Consider the following 19,446-nt stretch of genomic DNA (forward strand, 5'->3'; position numbering starts at 1 on the left):
AGTTGTCACCCTTGCCATTTGTAACGCTGAGAGAAACAACTAAATACTGTCTGTTATTTTTACTTTCTCATTATACTACAAACTATGAAGGAAGTATCCACAGTGGTGCTGATGAAAAGCGATTTCGAGTTTTTCGCAGATATTTTCCACTGATAGAGGGGAAGAGAAGGCCTGATATCCATCAGATTAAATAAATAAATAATAATCCGTGGCGCTACAGCCCGTGAAGGGACTAGACCGACCAGCCGGCTGCTGGCCTCCCGCCCACATACCGAAGCAGAGGTGGACGATCATCCAACCAGAATGGAGGTATCGTGTGGTTAGCTGCCATTCGCAACCGGATTTCACTACCTATCGCAGCTCCCCAAGTGCATCACGATGCTGGGTGGACACCGGTCCCATACACTGGCCGAAATTTCATGACAAAATTTCTTCCCCCATGAGGACTCGAACCAGCGCGCATTCCGTAACGCGAGTCCTAGGTAGCTGCCTTAGACCACGACGCCACGGCGCGGGACAAATAAATAAATAAATACTACTACTAAATATAGTTTTCAACAGCCTTAATATTGAAGTATTGAACATGTCGCTTGTCTGTTTCTGAACAACGATTTCTCCTGAAATTCAATATAGCCTATATTTCGGTATGAGTCAATGTATCCCTAAATGAAGCACATGACATACAGTAATTCTTATTTGAAATAATGATATTTATGTTATCATCATCATCATCATCATGTTTTATGTCTTAGGACAGGACTACACTAAATTGTACTCACTGAGCAGACTCGCGACTCGAGAGCGGAACAAATTGCTTAGAACGCTCGGCCTCTGTACGGAAAAGGAGTGAGAGGGGATAAGAAGGGTTGGGAGTTTACAGGCGATTGAAAATGTATCTTTTTATTTATTTTAGTAGGTTATTTTACGACGCTTTATCAACATCTTAGGTTATTTAGCGTCTGAATGACATGAAGGTGATAGTGCCGGTGAAATGAGTCCGGAGTTCAACACCGAAAGTTACCCAGCATTTGCTCATATTGGGTTGAGGGAAAGCCCCGGAAAAAACCTCAACCAGGTAACTTTCCCCGATCGTAAATTGAATCCGGGCCACCTGGTTTCGCGGCCAGACGCGCTAACCGTTACTCCACAGGTGTAGACGTTGAAAATGTATACTCAGACACAGAAGAAAGAGCTTCTTCATATCGAGTTAGAATTAATTGATTTTCTTTGTATTTATTTTGAGAGTATATTGGTCATAGTCCTATATATTGAAAGAAATGAAAAGAAATAGAGTTTCCTACCTGTTCAATTTTGAATATAAGTTAACTCCAGAACGAAAAATGTTTTTTTCAACGTATTTTACGCGTTTAATACTGCGATACTGTTTCATTATTATTATTATTATTATTATTATTATTATTATTATTATTATTATTATTATTATTTTATTTTTATTATTTTATTATTTTTATTATTATATTATTTTTATTATTATATTATTATTATTATTATTATATCAGAATTAAACATATAAATGCTAACAGACACCTGCTATTAGGTGATTGGGTATGATCGGAGAAATACTCGTTTGATTTATGCATTTCTGTCAATGTTATTTTATTAACAATAAACAATAACAATATACAATATACGAGTATATCCTTCTTGTTGTCTATGCGAAGGAGGATTGCATTACGTTTATTTCTTGTGAATCTTGAAATTCATTCTGCTTTTAAGTCAGACACTACTTCGATAATTTGTATAATATATATGTTTATCATTCTTACGTAATAAATGTCTGAAATAACGTAACGCACAAACAACGTTTCAATATGCTTCATCATTACGATGTTTGTACGATAATTGGCTAGTTAATACAAACAACCTTTTTCATCATTTGAAAGTCTATAAATAAAAAAATTCTTAGTTTGAAGTAAACGCCTGAAGAAATACTTTGACACAATAGGTTATTTACATATATAACTTTTCTTAAAAAATGTTACGTTCACTATTACACTTTTACTAAGTCATACTACTTTTGATTACTAAAACGGTACGAAAGGATGTGTTTCAACCAGAGCCATCTATATACAAAGCCGGAGCATTGGGTCCGCAACACTGTAATTAACGGAGACCTACGATACAAAAGCACGTGTTTGTGTTAATGTCGATTTTCAATATAAACGAATGTTATAACAAGTGTGTGTCGATGAAATTATGTTCGCGGTCGTATCAAACGTTCATTGTTGATGTATTATACACTAAGTGCGTATGGGCGATGAAAGCAAGACAAGAAATGAAAATAAAATGGTTGCAGTCTCTGACAATTCTTACGGTTAGTGATGACAAAGTCATTGACAATTTTTCTATATCAGTGTTCGTCAGCACTCGCTGAAATGTGCAAAGGGTAAGCGGATCCGTCCCGTGTGCCCTATCGTGCAGCAGGAAGAGGTAGAGAGCATACCCGCTAGCAGCTGCGAGTGCACCATGGTGCACTGTGTTCTCCGCGAGTAAGATACGCTAGCCCCAGGATGCTCTGTGCTGACGACCGCTGTTCTAGATATTAAATATTGTATAAACTACATTTTTATAGTCTTACTTGTGGTTTGTGGTGTATCAGAATTCTAGCCAAATTGTTGGGTCTCGCCTGTTACGTAATTATATCAATAAAGTTACGTCGTTGATTTTGAAGTTCATTGCAAACAGCTGTTTTGTGATTCCATAAATGTTGCAGTTTTGTGAATATTCGGAATGCCTGCTATACGTCAGAACTACCTATAATTTGTAGATGCATGCACTCGCTTTGTTGGTTTTCAATGTTCGTTTATTAATATGATTTTTTTTTGTAATGAATTAGTTATAAACATGTTTATTTTCAGTTAGTATTTACAGGATTTAAAGTTCACTGAGTTTACGCTAATTGGCATATACGTAATAGATAATGTTAAAGGTATGTTCTGCATTTTTTCATAGGTCTTTATACTTGGTCTAACTGTATTTACAGCCTTATACTTTATTATAATATGTCAGTGGTTTCCTCTGTTTATATTTTTATTTTATTTGCATAATTTACATTTTTAGCTTGTTTTCTGTACTTCGATTTATTTAAAATTAAATTTTAAAAAATTTATAACAAATAATTCAGGATAACAGTATTGTTATGTTGACTGACCAGGTTCAAACTACAACTGGCTTCCTAGGCATCTGAAATATTTATAAAAAAAAAGCGCGACAGATAATCACATGACATTAAGATGTATATGTTAGCCTAGACATTTCACGTCAGAGGTGAAACAACATAAAGCGGCAAAACATTGTCAATTTACTAGCTACGTAATGGTTAATTGATTGAAATAGAGTATTGCGGAAGCACGTCGTTATTTTATTTATTTTTGGTACAAGTAACATTTCTTTAAGTATTTATTTTCCTTTGCACCACCAATAAAAACACGTATGCTTTTAATTCTTTAAGTTATAAGTGGCTGTATGCAAGTAGTACTTACTCAGTATTCTGAAACTCAAATAAAATACAATTTCGGGTTCCGTAATAAATTACGTACATCAATACACTGAATCTTGATCATATACACTTACTTTTGTATAAATTAATGTCGAAAATGTATACTTGACAACGAAACCAAAGCACCAAAACGTCAAATGTCATGCCTTATTTCGCTTCCGCCCGCCTCCACTCAACGTTGCCAAACCTACCTATGCTCTGGCTTGTAACTGAAGATGGCTCTGGTTTCAACCAATCATGGCTGTTTATCGCTATAATTGTAACATTTCCCTAGCATTTTCTTGTTTTTGTCACTTCTCTAGCATTTGTTTCTTTGCCAACATTTCAAACTGCAAATTCTTTACGGTACTATAAAACACGTTTTGCGATCGTAATTTGTTTACCGCATAGATAATCAACTGAAAATGGGGGGGGGGGGTCCGTTCAAACGTTTTGGTGAAGCTAACTTTAATGAAATAGAATTTTAGTAAGTCAAGTAATATTTTATTGTATTAGAGTACTTTATTTCTTCTAATCGTGTAATAGTTAGGGCCTAATTAAATCCCACTCGAGTTTTGATTTTCTCTACATAAAACCTCTAGTGAATTACTGTTGATAATAGTACAGTATTGGTGGATAAAACAGCACACGAAGACTACGTGGTACTTGAAATAATCCTCTCCATTGATTTTCAACCACAAATACGCACGGTTTGCCAGGAATTCATATAATTATCAGTCTATGAGAAGTATCGTGTTCAGCATGTTTGTCATTTAAAATCTTGCAATTCAGTTTGCTTTTAAGTCAGACACTATTTCGATAATTTGCATGTTCGTTTATCATGCTTATGTAATGAACGTCTGAAATAACTTAATATACAGCTATTCAATATAGCATTCTGATATGTATGCGATAATTGGCTATTTAAGTACAAACAACTTCATTTGAAAGTCTATAAAATAAAAAAATCTTAGTTTGCAGTCACTCAAAAAAAAATTCTGTGCCGCTTAATACATAGTTTTTCAGATCTGCAACTATGATGTTACGGTGTAAATACAGTTTTAAAATAATCTTCCCCACTGCTTATTAATCACAAATATACAGTTTCTACAAAAGTTTAAGGACATTCCTTCAAAAGTGATGTTTCACTTCTGTCCTTATACTTATGTGAAACCCTCTGATGTTTATATAGGGATCAAATGCCTGTGAAAAATGAAGTTCTTTACTGCAAATCCAATCACTCTATCTTCCAAACTATGAATTATAAAACAATTTTTCTGTTATAAAAATTATTTTAAAAAAATATACATTTTTTTGTAGGATAAAAAATAATTACTCTAGAATGGGTTTACTTAGATCAGTAAATTTTTGGAGTAGAGTTAGACATATCTGAAAGGTTTATTGTGCAATTATTACGTTTTGTTTAAAAAAAATTGTGACAGCTCGTTCACTCATTGCAATCCACACTTTTCTTCTTTTTCTTTAGGAAAAATTGTCATTTTCTAAAATTCTCTCATGTTTGAAATTCGCGACAAACTGACCCGGGACCGCCACTGCCACTTACATTATAACATTGGTAGATGGTAACACTGATCAATCAGCTTATTACCTCTATTTTTAGTAATCAGCTGTGGAGTTTGCTACAAGTGTGGGAAGGTTATATTTCCTCCTTCAAAAACTGAAAATGGATTGAAATTCAATTAGTGTGGACTGAAGTGGCAGATTGTTGGGATGTGGAAGAATGACTAGAGATAATAATTATCCCAAAATTCATTAATCTAAGTACACCCATTCTAGAGTAATTATTTCTTTCCTACACAAAAAGTCATTATTCAGTAAGTTTTCATAACAGAAAAATTTTTACATAATTCACAGTTTGAAAGCTATAAAAAGATTGGGTTTACAGTAAAAAAAAACTTCATTTTTCACAGGAATTTGGTTTCTATATAGACATCAGAGGGTTTCACCTAAATGTAAGGACAGTAGTGAAACATATCTTTTGAAAGGATGTCCTTAAACTTTTGATAGAAGCTGTATAAATATAGCAGAATTTTCTAGTAATCAAATCAAAATTAGTTTAGTAAAAATTCGTAAGTTGCTTTCTTAGATCTACTGGACATATGATTCTTAAATTTACAATTAAAATAATAATTTTAAAATGTTAAAGTTACTTAAAGTAATATTAAAAGATTTTGGCCTAAGTTGTAACGTTTCTGGCTAAAGATTCAAAGGAGCCAGGTTGAATCTTGGCAGATAAAAAATACAGCTCCTTTCCATTGAAATTAAATGTGTGTCCGTCGCCTTGTGTTGTTTTGTTGCAATAAATGGAATTATTAAGTCAACATTTTCACATAATCCACGACATCCGCTATGAATAGGTGTATAGTGTTGGTTCAGAATTCTAATCAAGTTTGGAATGAGCCAAAATACATTTATTTACATATCTTAAAATTAAATGTTGCCTGCTTTCGCTTAAGGTTTCAGAAAAAGAAGAAAAACAAATGTTTCTATGAACCATAGAGTCAATCTCGGTGTTATATTTGTTACTGGTCTTGTATTTGAACCCAAGTAACGTAGGTTCAAACTCAGATGAAGGATATAGATTTTAAGACTTCCATCGAATGAAATATGAAGTCATTAACGCCATGAGCAGATGAATTACATTCAAAAGGTCCTTTTTCACAAATAGGGCAAAATTCTATGGTGCGCGGTAAAAAGGGCGAATGGTTTTGAATTATGGCCGCTATGTGAATATAAAAAATGTATTTATTCAGATGGTATAAAGGATATATCTATACCTTCTTCCATATTTTTTTTTATTTTTTAGTAGGTTATTTTACGACGCTTTATCAACAGCTTAGGTTATTTAGCGTCTGAATGAGATGAAGATGATAATGCCGGTGAAATGAATCCGGGGTCCACCACCGAAAGTTACCCAGCATTTGCTCATATTGGGTTGAGGGAAAACCCTGGAAAAAACCTCAACCAGGTAACTTGCCCCAACCGGGAATCGAACCCGGGCCACCTGGTTTCGCGGCTAGACTCGCTAACCGTTACTCCACAGGTGTGGACTCTTCCATAATGAAGTAGAGCGTAAGATATGTATCTATGATGAAGGATCGGTGGAGCGGAGAAAAATTCTCTCCGGCACTGGGATTCGAACCGGATTTTCAGCTCTACGTGCTGACGCTCTATCCACTAAGCCACACCGGATTCCAATTCCGATGCCGGAATGAATCCTCTCAGTTTAAGCTCCACCTCTTAGTTTCCCTTTAGTGGCCAACCCTCATGCACTGTGTCACAGATGTGTGACAGTGGCACAGTCCAACACACTAATGTGTAGAGGTCCATTCACCACGAGGGACAAACTGGCTAGGATCCGATGGAATGAGCGCCGTTGTAAATCACTAAGTGATTATTTACGCATATCATATTATTGTGATGTACCGAAGTATGTATGATATTTCCATGTAGGAATTCTGCGTTATCATATGAGTGCACCTCTACACATTAGTGTGTTGGACATTGTGCCACTGTCACACATGTGAGACGCAGTGCATAAGGGTTAGCCACTAAAGGGAAACTAATCCCACATGGATCTGTTCTATCACCACTACTATTCACTACTTACGTAAATTACATCACCTCGACTCTACAGCACTGTAAGCATCACCTCTACGAAGACGATTTACAAATCTATATCCATACAACCCCTGACTCACTCAATGACGCAATACAAAATCTCAACGAGGACCTTGAATCTATATCTGCACGGGCCAGAAAGTTTGGTTTGACTCTCAATGCAAGAAAATCACAAGCAATCCTAACAGGACATCAACGTCTATTATGCAATATTACTCCTGCTCTTCCAGTCAAGTTAAACTACACAATAATCCCTTTTGCTTCCTGTGTTAAAAATCTTGGAGTTTACTTTGATACGAATTTAAACTGGAATAAACAAGTAACCCATATTACCAAAAAAGTGCTTTCCATACTACATTCCTTAAACAGCATTTGAAAATTCCTTCCGCTATCACTCAAGAAAATACTAGTGGAAACACTAGTAATGCCCCACTTCGATTATTGTGATTTTCTACTGACTGACCTCAATGTCAACCAGTTGCAAAAATTACAATGTGTTCATAATTCTTGTGTTCGCTTCGTCTGCGATGTCCGTCGCGCTGACCACATTACCCCATCCTTCCAACTCTAAACTCGCTACGGCTTAACGAACGTAGAAATTTTCATTCTCTTGTTCTCCTTTTCCAAGCCCTTCACACTTCTACACCTACCTACCTTGCCTCCCGTTTCAGTTACCTGTCATCATATCTTAATCTCTTCACACGCACGCAAAATAGCCGCATACTAGCCATACCAACACATAAGACATCATCGTATTCATCATCATACACAATCTCGCTCTCGCGCTTGTGGAATACCTTACCCAGTGACATCAGAGACTGTCGGAATTTAGTAGCGTTCAAAAGCAAGCTTATTAAGCATTTTCTTACTGCGTAGAGTAGATTTAATTTTTACTTAATCAATAAAAGAAATGCTTCTCTCTTCTACCTTTTATTAATCAGTTAATCTTTTAGTACTTTGATTTTTATTATATTTGTAAATTTAATATTAATTGTAATTATAATTTTAATTGTATTCTTAATATTGTAGTTGTAATCCCCTGGTAAAGGGGAAGAGAAGGCCTGATGGCCTTATCTCTACCAGGTTAAATAAATAAATAAAAATAAAAGGTGAAGCTTAAACTGAGAGGATTCAATCCGGCATCGGAATTGAAATCCGGAGTGGTTTAGCGGATAGAGCGTCAGCACGTAGAGCTGAAAACCCGCGTCGGAATCCCGCTGCAGGAGAGAATTTTTCTTCGCTCCACCGATCCTTCATCATATCATAACGCATTATTACTGCATGGAAATATTATATGTACTTCGGTACTTGGATATAGTAAGATATCCAGCCAATCATAGTAATATTGGTCCTTATTTCAAACTTTTCTTTTGCTCTACTGAAAACTTTCAATTTACGACTTATGCTCTTTTACATAGAATTATCTGCCCAAGTACACTTAGCTTTGTTATTAACACTTGGTAGAAAAAAACACTAGAAAGCCCACCGCTGCAGAGCAACGATTAGCATGTCTGACCGTAAAACGAGGGGGCCCGGGTTCAAATCATTATTGAGGTTTTTATCTTATTGAGGGTTTTTCCGCGTTTTTATCAACCCAATGAGAGCAAATGGGTAACTTTCGGCGTTGGACCCTGGCCTCATTTCGCTGGTATTATCACTTTCACCTCATTCAGACGCTATACAACCACAGCAGTTGAAAAAGCAATTCTGGAGGTCATTGGTAGGAAATATGGCAATACGTCAATTAAACTCTCGCAAGTTCATAACTTCCACGTGCAACGAATCGTCCCAACGTACAGTACATATACGAAGTGAAGAAATTGAACATGAATACCATTGAAGCCGAGACGAGCCGAAAAGATTCTGTGAATTTGTTGTCGAGTGCTAAGCATTGGAACGAAGCGAGGTCTGATGTCAGAGCAGATGATCCGAAAATACTGGGAAAAAATGTGTAACAGTTTTCCTCCAGCTGCTTCAGTTCCCTTCAGTCTTTATTACAGCATTCTGCGTCATCTCACGAACTATGAACAGTCTTTGCAACTTAAAAAGTGTTCTAAAGAAGTGTTCACAACATATTATATTAAAGAAGTTAACAGAAGTCCTGATATCTGTGAAAGAGGTATAAACACAAAGTAAACCAAGCCACCACGTGTAAAAATTTATTGGTCTCTCTAAAGATGCTGTAGTGAAGATTAGGCTATGTATTAATCATAATGGAACAGTTTGGAGTAGAGATATCTCTAAGATACGAATTATGATTATGGTTGAATCGTTTAGAGTAGAAGTGTTTCTAAAGATACAAATAAAATACAAATGAAGATGTTTAACTTGTATTAATAGAAATATTTCTGATTTAGAAATTCTGGCAAGTTGATATTTATCAATGGATTTTAAATAATAGATTAAAATTTAATATTAAAAAAGAGCTAATTATACAATGAAAATGAACCATTAGAGTGAATATATTGTATAAAATATCACGATGTAACTACTAATCTTAATTTTACTTACTTACTTTCTTACTTACTTACTGGCTTTTTAAGGAACGCGGAGGTTCATTGCCGCCCTCACATAAGCCCGTCATAGGTCCCTATCCTGAGCAAGATTAATCCATTCTCTATCATCATATCCCATCTCCCTCAAATCCATTTTAATATTATCCTCCCATCTACGTCTCGGCCTCCCTAAAGGTCTTTTTTCCTCCGGCCTCCCAACTAACACTCTATATGCATTTCTGGATTCGCCCATACGTGCTACATGCCCTGCCCATCTCAAATGTCTGGATTTAATGTTCCTAATTATGTCAGGTGAAGAATACAATGCGTGCAGCTCTGTCTTTTGTAACTTTCTCCATTCTCCTGTAACTTCATCCCTCTTAGCCCCGAATATTTTCCTAAGCACCTTATTCTCAAACACCCTTAACCTATGTTCCTCTCTCAAAGTGAGAGTCCAAGTTTCTCAACCATAAAGAACAACCGGTAATATAACTGTTTTATAAATTCTAACTTCCAGATTTTTTGACAGCAGACTGGATGGTAAAAGCTTCTCAACCGAATAACAACACGCATTTCCCATATTTATTCTGTGTCTAATTTCCTCCCGAGTATTATTTATATTTGTTACTGTTGCTTCCAGGTATTTGAATTTTTCCACATCTTCAAAAGATAAATTTCCAATTTTTATATTTCCATTTCGTACAATATTCTCATCACGAGACATAATCATATACTTTGTCTTTTCGGGATTTACTTCAAAACCTATCTCTTTACTTGCTTCAAGTAAAATTCCCGTGTTTTCCCTAATCGTTTGTGGATTTTCTCCTAATGTATTCACGTCATCAGCATAGATAAGCAGATGATGTAACCCGTTCAATTCCAAACCCTCTCCGTTATCCTGTACTTTCCTAATGGCATACTCTAGAGCAAAGTTAAAAAGTAAAGGTGATAGTGCATCTCCTTGCTTTAGCCCACAGTGAATTGAAAACGCATCTGACAGAAACTGACCTATACGGACTCTGCTGTACGTTTCATTGAGACACATTTTAATTAATCGAACTAGTTTCTTGGGGATACCAAATTCAATAAGAATATCATATAAAACTTCTCTCTTAACCGAGTCACTAATCTTAATTTTACTTTTCAAAATCATATACTGTACTCAGGCCCAGTTTTATAAATATGATCAATCTAAAGATTAAGTTAATAGAGTGTATTTGGTTGTGGCACAGATGGCATGTCGCTATATGAAGTGCGTGGCTATCTATCCAGCAGGCGTAGTGTTGTCACTGTACGTGAGAGCCGTGTTTTGTCCGATCCTTTCTCCGTTCTTACACTTTCAGTTTCTTCATTCGTTTTGATTTCACTATGCCCTTGAAGTCGGATGAATTATTAGCAACAGATATCACAAACTACTCGTATTTCTCAAATTATTGTCACTCATCCTCACTCAGTGTTGACTTTTTATTAGTTTCATAACAAAAAATGCCTGCTCACAGACATATTGAACTTCCAAACATAGTTGTTATTATTCTTGCAGCATTTTGTTTCAGGTTTGCGAATTGTGAATCCGGAAGTGCTCTGTAAAATTCTATTAGATCAGTACTTGAGGTATTGATAAATTTTTCACGAAGCCTACGGTCGCATCTTAGGTTGATCATTTCCATTTGCAATTATGCGTCCTGAATATCCTTAAAATGTACCGTGAATGGGGTATCAAAAACAGAGAACCAGATTTCCATTTTCTCCATACTCTCGTAACGTGTTTTGAATTGCTTCTCTAGATGTCTTAGAGAAATATTTTCACAGTTATTTAATGCTTTAAGTTTCGGAAAGTTCAGTAGATTTCCGTACTCAAACTATCTATTCACAGTAGTAGTTTCATTTTGAAATGCTCGTGTTAAATCCCACATGACTGATATCAGCTTATTTTTTACTTGTAATATTTGATTACATAACAAACTTTTATTATATGTGCCAAAATTCTGACATAAGAAATGCTTTTCCCAAGCAGAATCAAGCTATTTAATACCACTTGACGAACAAGTTGATGTACAGTACGACTATTTAGTACTGGCAGTCGCCGGAGATGTGCGCGTGGGACAAGCGAGTCCATTTAGTTACGCCAAGGGGTGACTGGGTTATTCACTCGCTTGCATTTACCGACCACTCGCCCTACTGTACTACAACCATGAGAAAGTCTCAGGAGAATGAGACTCAGCGGGGTAATGCTGTGAATGAATGTTGATGTCATAAGCTGTCATAATGTCACACACGTGGGTACACGTATCGCTATTGGATAACTCTCACAGCACAAACGATAACACTGATACACACATACTTATACTACCCTAGTTACAAAATTAGATCATTGTTAATCTCCTGGTCTTCTAATCCCTCCAAACAGGAAATAACATAAGCAGGAGAGCGCATGGTTTTTAAACTGACGTTATAACGGTAATTTTATCTATCTACTTCGCTCCAATAGATGACGCAATAGTAAGCACATTCCTTTCACTGTTTATCTCCAGGTTGGAGAACAGTATCTCTACTCCGGAACTCTCCCTACTCCTGCTATTACTTCCCCTCTTTTGCGTCGCTGAGTTGTCAGGACTAAATAATTAATCGGTCTGTAGATGCATACGAAGCCATCGCTATCACTTAACTAAGCACGGAATCAAAAAAAAAAAAAAAAAAAGCACATATAACGCTCTTGCTCGCGCATAGAAGTAGTTCACGTTCAGACCTCGATAGGCTCTGATAGCTTCATGGCTTGTCACGGAGCCATAGGTGAAGCCATTGCCACAGGTAGAAGGAATTACATCGCTGTACTATGGGTACGTACAAGACGAAACCTGGCTGGTAGCCTCACTGGTCACCTCGCTGGAAGGAATGCCTCCTAAACGTTACGCAATGTAAGACGACTGTTCGGTAGATTGCTACCTAACCTGTTAGCCGCTGGTAGCTGGTAGAGCGTCTAGAGTGGACTTGCCGGCTGTTTACATATAAATCTGGCAGTAGGTGCGGAAACTCTCGCCCAGTCCAAGGCCGCCGCGGTCCTCTCTATCTCTAGACGCTCTGTAGAACGAATCCTCTCATTTTTTCAAGTACCAGCGACCTAAATGCCTTTACTGTGCATGCGTCCTATGAGTGCGTACACAGTTCCCCACGTGTTAAACGCCTGTTGCTATTCATTTCGACGCATATAATGGATTGTGAAAGATTAATTTCAAATATTTACGATGTTTGGAATCAGACTCATCCCGACCACCAAAACCTATATCTTATTGTGAAATTGTGAGATGCAGTAGGAGTTGAAATGGATACCAATAAAGATAAAGGTAGTTCCTTCACATGACATAAAGGCACTTGGGGGCATAGAGATAGAGTTCTATGCTTTCTTGACCTCTGCACTACAATGAGGTGATGTGAAGTGGATAGCAATAACAGTACATTTCTAAATGAAAAATTGATGTTTTGCAATAAGTGACGATTTTAAAAACTTGAGATAATTATCAGTACTGACCTTTTGGTAATTAATGCATATTATTCTATCAATGTTCTATTTGCATTAGAATGAACTACGTATATGGGATTTAATGAAAGGGTTTTATTATGACAGAAGACGCTTTCCAGAAAGTGCAATTATTTGCGTGGTTATTTCCGCTCTGAAAATGTCAAAATATCTAAGGAACGCTTAAGAGATTCTGGAGACCAATAGGGTTCATCCTGGCACTTTTACAATTTATTACTGTTTTTCAAAGGCGATTTGGAAGCAGAATAAATTCAGCTACACTGACTGGCAGGTGTAAACAAGCTTCGTTTTGATCACCCCGACTTTCTACCCAGCGACCAGCTAGGTTATCAACGACGAGCTCGGTAACCAGCCGGGCTTCGTCTTGTACTACATGCCCATGGACGGGTAACAGTCCGCCTATCGTTGATTCAGCAAGTTACTTTCGGCAATAAAATATCGATACTTATACATTAGCCTACATTACAGATGTACTTTATTGGCCTACCTTATATCCTTATAATACTCGTAAGTACTGGAACTGAAGACCATCTCTCTCTTATGCACATTTCACATCATTTGAAAAAGATTCTAAACACAGGCTGGATTTAGTCTCAATCGACATAATTAAACCTTAGGTACACGGTTCTTCCATTCAAGTTATGGACAACTGTTGTCTTATTAAGACTTGATATTTTAATAATTTCATCGCTTTCAAAACTGATGTTTTGCATACATCTGCAGCTTGAGCTAACGATTTCATGGGAGATTGTTCTAGAGTATAGTTTACCTATGCTACGTCATCGAATTTTCTTCAGTTAGAAGGTAATTTATGCGCCGTTTTATTTATTTAAAAATGAGTCCGGTGCCTCTCACTTTTTCATTAAATTCTGGATTGTTGAGTCAGATGGTTCTTGAGCACCTTAGGAATACAGCACGACACTTTATGTGAGATGTCTTCTTAATATTCATATTGTAAATGAAATTCCTGTTACGATGTAGGTTTTACTGTATTACCATGAAATAAACTGAATTGCACTGAATGGAAGTCAGCTGTATACTAATGCTCTAACCTTGACGTACCTTCAGTTTGTGTTATCGGCCCATACTACGCAACATAAAACCTTGCCGTGTTACATCCCGGGGAAATGCACACACTACTTCATCGGCAGTAGCGTTCAATCTATTAAGAGGCCGAAGAAATTTACCTCAGCGAAATCTGTTTCCTAGTGAACGCCCTGTAGTAACGTCTAGTCGTCTAGTGTAACTTAGATTACAATAGACGACAACACATTTTGAAATATGATAGACGTAAGATGTAATGAATACGACTGTGATAAATCAAAGAAAGGTACAAAAATGGTCGACATGCTGTATACATAACAAACATTGTACGCATGTGAAATGTAACTGCACACACAATACCTACATTACCTGCATAGAATTGGAATATATCAGTCCCCTACCTGCCCACTGTGCGACTCAGACCAAGAGATGGATTCGGAACACCTCAAAATCTGTGCTTCAGTGGCTGGCCATGATAATATCTTTGAAAAGTATTGGAGTGCAAGAGGTCAAATGACTTTATTGTCAAACGCCTGGCATTAGAAAACAACAACACAATACCTACATCAAAATGTATTTTAGTACTTAACCTCTGCCATTGAAGCCAACCTCATCTGAAATAAAAGAAGATTCGATATTAATACCTATTTGTATTTCTGTTTCACACACAGTTTCCCCATTCCAACCAAAATCACAACCCACTACATATTCAAGACCTGGAAAAATTCGAAAGATGTTGTGAAAAAAAAAGGAAGGATAAATAAATTACAATCGACAATATAATAATAGTGAGATATCAACTGGCAAAATCTTCTATCACTCATCATGAGTTATAAACATAGGCGCCGACTTCTATGAAATATTGGGGGTGGCGGTGACAAGACTTTGCACAAAAGTCGAGCCCTTACACACGAGCGACTTTTAGCCTCCAAGGTCGACTGCAAAAGCAATCGGTCTGCCGCCGACATGAGCGGTTCTTCGACGGCAGAAGCAGTCGACATGAGCGACTCTGCAGTCGATACGGGCGTTGTGTGTCGTCGCTTCCGACCGCAGTCGAACTGCAAAAGATGTGTCATTCAGAGTTGCCAGATGTGGCTACTTGTCGCCATTCTGGCGCCTTTTATGTTCCTTGTGGCGACGAAAATTTCCACTTGGTGACCTGGCTACTTTTCTGGCATCTTTAATGTTAAATTATAAAAATAATCTAACTAAAACATTGTTTTTTTTTTCACAAGACTGTGATCCATTGTACGTAATGTTCTTCAGAACGTAAATATTCGTCAGTTATTGTAGTTCCGTTCATTTTCAAAAGAAGGCAGAGTATTTGTGGGTGGAATCGTTGTTGTGGCCCCACGCTGGACGCCATTTGAGGGTGGTTGTCGTTATTGAGTTCCCACGTTGGACGCCATTTGAGGGTGAGTGGTTATTGTGACCACACGTTGGGCGCCATTTGAGGGTGGGTGCGTCTCGATGTTGCGTGAGATTCACTCAGGGTAGCCGAGGTACGGTTGTGGTGTAGGTTGATGTCGGGAATAATACCAAGCCGGCTACTTAAATAAAAGGCAGCGTAAACTTCAAAACTATAAGTTTATTGTCGTATCCACTTGGTAAACCCTAGAATATGTATTTCCGGCTGACATATAATTCAATCGTTGGTCGCACTTCTGTATCGACTCTATGGCGGTTCTGAATAAGCTCTATCCGATACTACAAATTCAATACTCTGTCCAGTACACTATGACACGAAGCGAAATAGTAGTCCTGTCGACACCAAACGAAGTAGTTATTCTGCCCTGTATATAGGGCCGCCGACACGATGTAAAGTAGTTTTGATGATCTCCGCTCCGAAGCGGAATAGTAGTCGTCATCTCCGCTCCCCGTCACCCTTATTTATAAAAACCTATCCTACGCTAAAACTAACTATCCTATTGGTTAAAAACTACGTCACTACCTGGCCTAAAATCTATTCCCTATTGGTCCAAAGTGACCTCATAAGCTGGACCAAGATCTCTTCTTATTGGGCGCGAAATATGTCATCTCTAAATTTAAACTTTGGATTTCCCATAACATCTAATTAGTTTGTATATCTCACAAGAATACCCGTTCTTTGGAAAACCCAAGCTTGGCAGTATCTTTCCCACGGGTCTAGTCCGACTCCGGCTTTAGAATTTTATGCTTCATCGAGTCTATACGAAACCCCGCTCAAGGTGGCCCTAAATCTGTCCGATGCTGACAAGTGACGAAACACCTGTGTGAGGAAGCTAATTCTAACGAAGTCGCCAGAACATCCCCGCGAATACATGTAATAAAAATATGAAGATATCACTTCGCTAATAAATCGGTCTCTCCCTCTCCTAATTACTGCTTCAAATGCCCATCTACATAACCATTGGAAATTCCCGAAAGAGTTTCCAATGTTATGAGATGTCCCCGCTTTCTGCCTATAACTAGCCTCATAGTTCCCCCACGCGATCAGCCGGTAACACATTATTTACAATACAGTGAGATTACAATGTCACTACAAACAATTACAATAAATATTACATATATCTTCACAAGCCTTTCTATGTACACAACTCTCACACAATAAGCACAACAATGTACAATTTATATCCACATTTACATATGTACAATACCATTCATTCACATATTTACATTTATTTATTAATTGATCAATTACACACTCTGCGTGCTTGGTTGTACCAGCCGCCCTGTACAGGTTCACCTAGCTGTACGCGTGAGACTAACCATCCTACTCTTTCTCATTCCTGCCTCCTTGCCTCTCCTGTTTGAAAGGCCGCAAGAGTTGCTTGTGGTACCTTCCAACAGGTTTACTTTTTCCCCTTTCTACCAATTCGAAAGTATGGTCTCCGTATTTACTCTTAATTTCGTAGGGCCCCTTGTACAGTAGCTCCATGCGTGAGTAACGTCCTCTAAGGGCGGAAGATAACTTCACGTCCCTTAGCAATACCAAATCGCCGGGTGTGGGCTCCCATTTGTGGCGATATCTTTTAACTTTACCGAGTCTATACTCAGCCTTTTTCCTGACTCGGTCGAAAGCTAGTTTACACAGTAGTTCCGCACTAGGAGGCTCACCCTCCTGTATTGCCTGCGGCAAACTCTTTATCATGGGATCGGGATCGATCCCTAACATAAGTTTGATCGGAGCTATTCCGGTCGATGGATTGATAGAGTGGTTCATGACTCTCTCAATCACCTCACATTGCCTAAACCAGTCCTTATGGTTTCGGTGACACAGAATACGGAGGTACAATGATATATCCCTAAGCGCTCTTTCGCAGGGATTACCGCTGGGAAAGTATGCGGAGCAATTGTATAGCTTCACGCCCGCATCTTCCAGCCTTTTGCAAAACACTTTCGATTTATGTACCGACACATTGTCACTGAGCACCGCTGTTACCGGGCCGTAAGTCGGTATGTAGTCTCTAACCAGCTTATCAGCACACAACTTGCTAGAGATATTTCTTAAAGGGTAAATCTTTACAAATGTTGTGAACACATCGTACGTAACAAATATGTACCTGTGTCCGAAGGACGATGTGGGCATTGGACCGTGTTCGTCCACTGCTACAAGTTCATTCTTTTTACCCCTGATAATGACCTGTGGTACATTGTCATACCTTACATTTAGAGGTTTCGCCCTCTGGCAGACCTCGCAACGAGATATTACCCTTCTAACCTTCTTTGACAGTTGCTTAATATAAAATGATTCTGACATAGTTAAAATGATCCTATCACTCCCAGAGTGACACATAGATAGGTGAAAGTTGTTTATAAGTTCATTCTCCATACTCGCAGGTATGTATATCTTCCACTTCTGGATATCCCTACCATGCAATTTATACAAGATACCAGAGCGCAATCCATACACTTCGTCTTTCATCTGTGAGATTTCTCTAGCTTTGTCCATTAAGGCCCTTGTCGTGGAATCCTCCTGCTGCAAATCTGCAATTTTCCGAAATTTTCCCGTCAGAGCTCCATTCCTCGTGGAATCAATTTTCATCACCGCAATTTCGTACGCGGGGGCGGTGATAGTTTCCGGTAGCCCCGATTTGGAATTCAAACGAGAGAGACAATCACCAAAGATATTGTCTGCCCCCGGAATATGTCTGATCGTCACATCATGAGCCAAAATCTCGTGCACATATCTAGATATTCTAGAGTTCGTCAATTTGCATCTACTCAGAAACGCTAGGCTTACATGGTCAGTAAATATGATTATCTGCCTATTAAAGATATACTGACGGAACTTCTGTAGTGCGAAGTACACAGCAGAAATCTCTAGTTCCGTAATTGATGCGTTGCTTTCGGTACGCGACAGTCCCCTAGAAGCTGTGGCAATCACATGTCGCTTATTATCTTCATCTGTCTGACATAGAATTGCTCCATATCCATATGAAGACGCATCCGTATAAATCTGAAAAGGTAGGCTGTCGTTAGGCCTTTCCAACAGAATTGAGTCGGCAAAAAGCAGTTTCGTTCGATCGAATGCTTCCTGCTCTGCCGACCCCCACCTGAAGGGTGTATCCTTCTTCAACAATGCTCTGAGTGGGGCTACATGCTTAGCATAATTGACGAGAAACCGATTCTGGTATTGTAGGATACCTAGATATCTACGAACCTGTTTCCGGTTCCGCGGCGGCGGGATCCTCGAAATGCTCTGAATTCTCTCTTGGTCCGGTCTAATTCCGTCAGACGAAATTACGTAACCCAGGAAAACTGTCTCAACTTTAAAAAATGCTGTTTTCCCCAGCTTGACTGTCATACCAGCCTCTCTCAATTTAGTAAGTACAAAATCAATATCCCTAATATGCCTATCAACATTATTGCCATATATAAGAAAATCGTCAATGTACTGTGCCAGAAAACCTTTCGTCGAATCACCAAAAATTATGTCAAGTGCCCTTAGTAGCGCAGATCCAGAACTCGCGATGCCGAATGGGCATCGGGTATACTGATAAACTTTCCCGTTATGTAGGAACGCTGTGAATTTTCTCGAGTCCTCGTCCAGCGGAATCTGCCAATACGAACTGGTCAAGTCTAAACTAGTGAATATAGAACAGTCACTGATACGGCCTAACAAAGTGTCCACTGACTCCGTCCTGAAATTATCTTTAACTGAAAACGAGTTAACGTGTCGGGCATCGATCGTTACTCTTAAGCTTCCATTGGGCTTCCTAACCCAGCACAATGCATTTACATAAGGCGAG

Source organism: Periplaneta americana, chromosome 4 (genome assembly GCF_040183065.1).
Source record: "Periplaneta americana isolate PAMFEO1 chromosome 4, P.americana_PAMFEO1_priV1, whole genome shotgun sequence".
NCBI lineage: Eukaryota > Metazoa > Arthropoda > Insecta > Blattodea > Blattidae > Periplaneta > Periplaneta americana.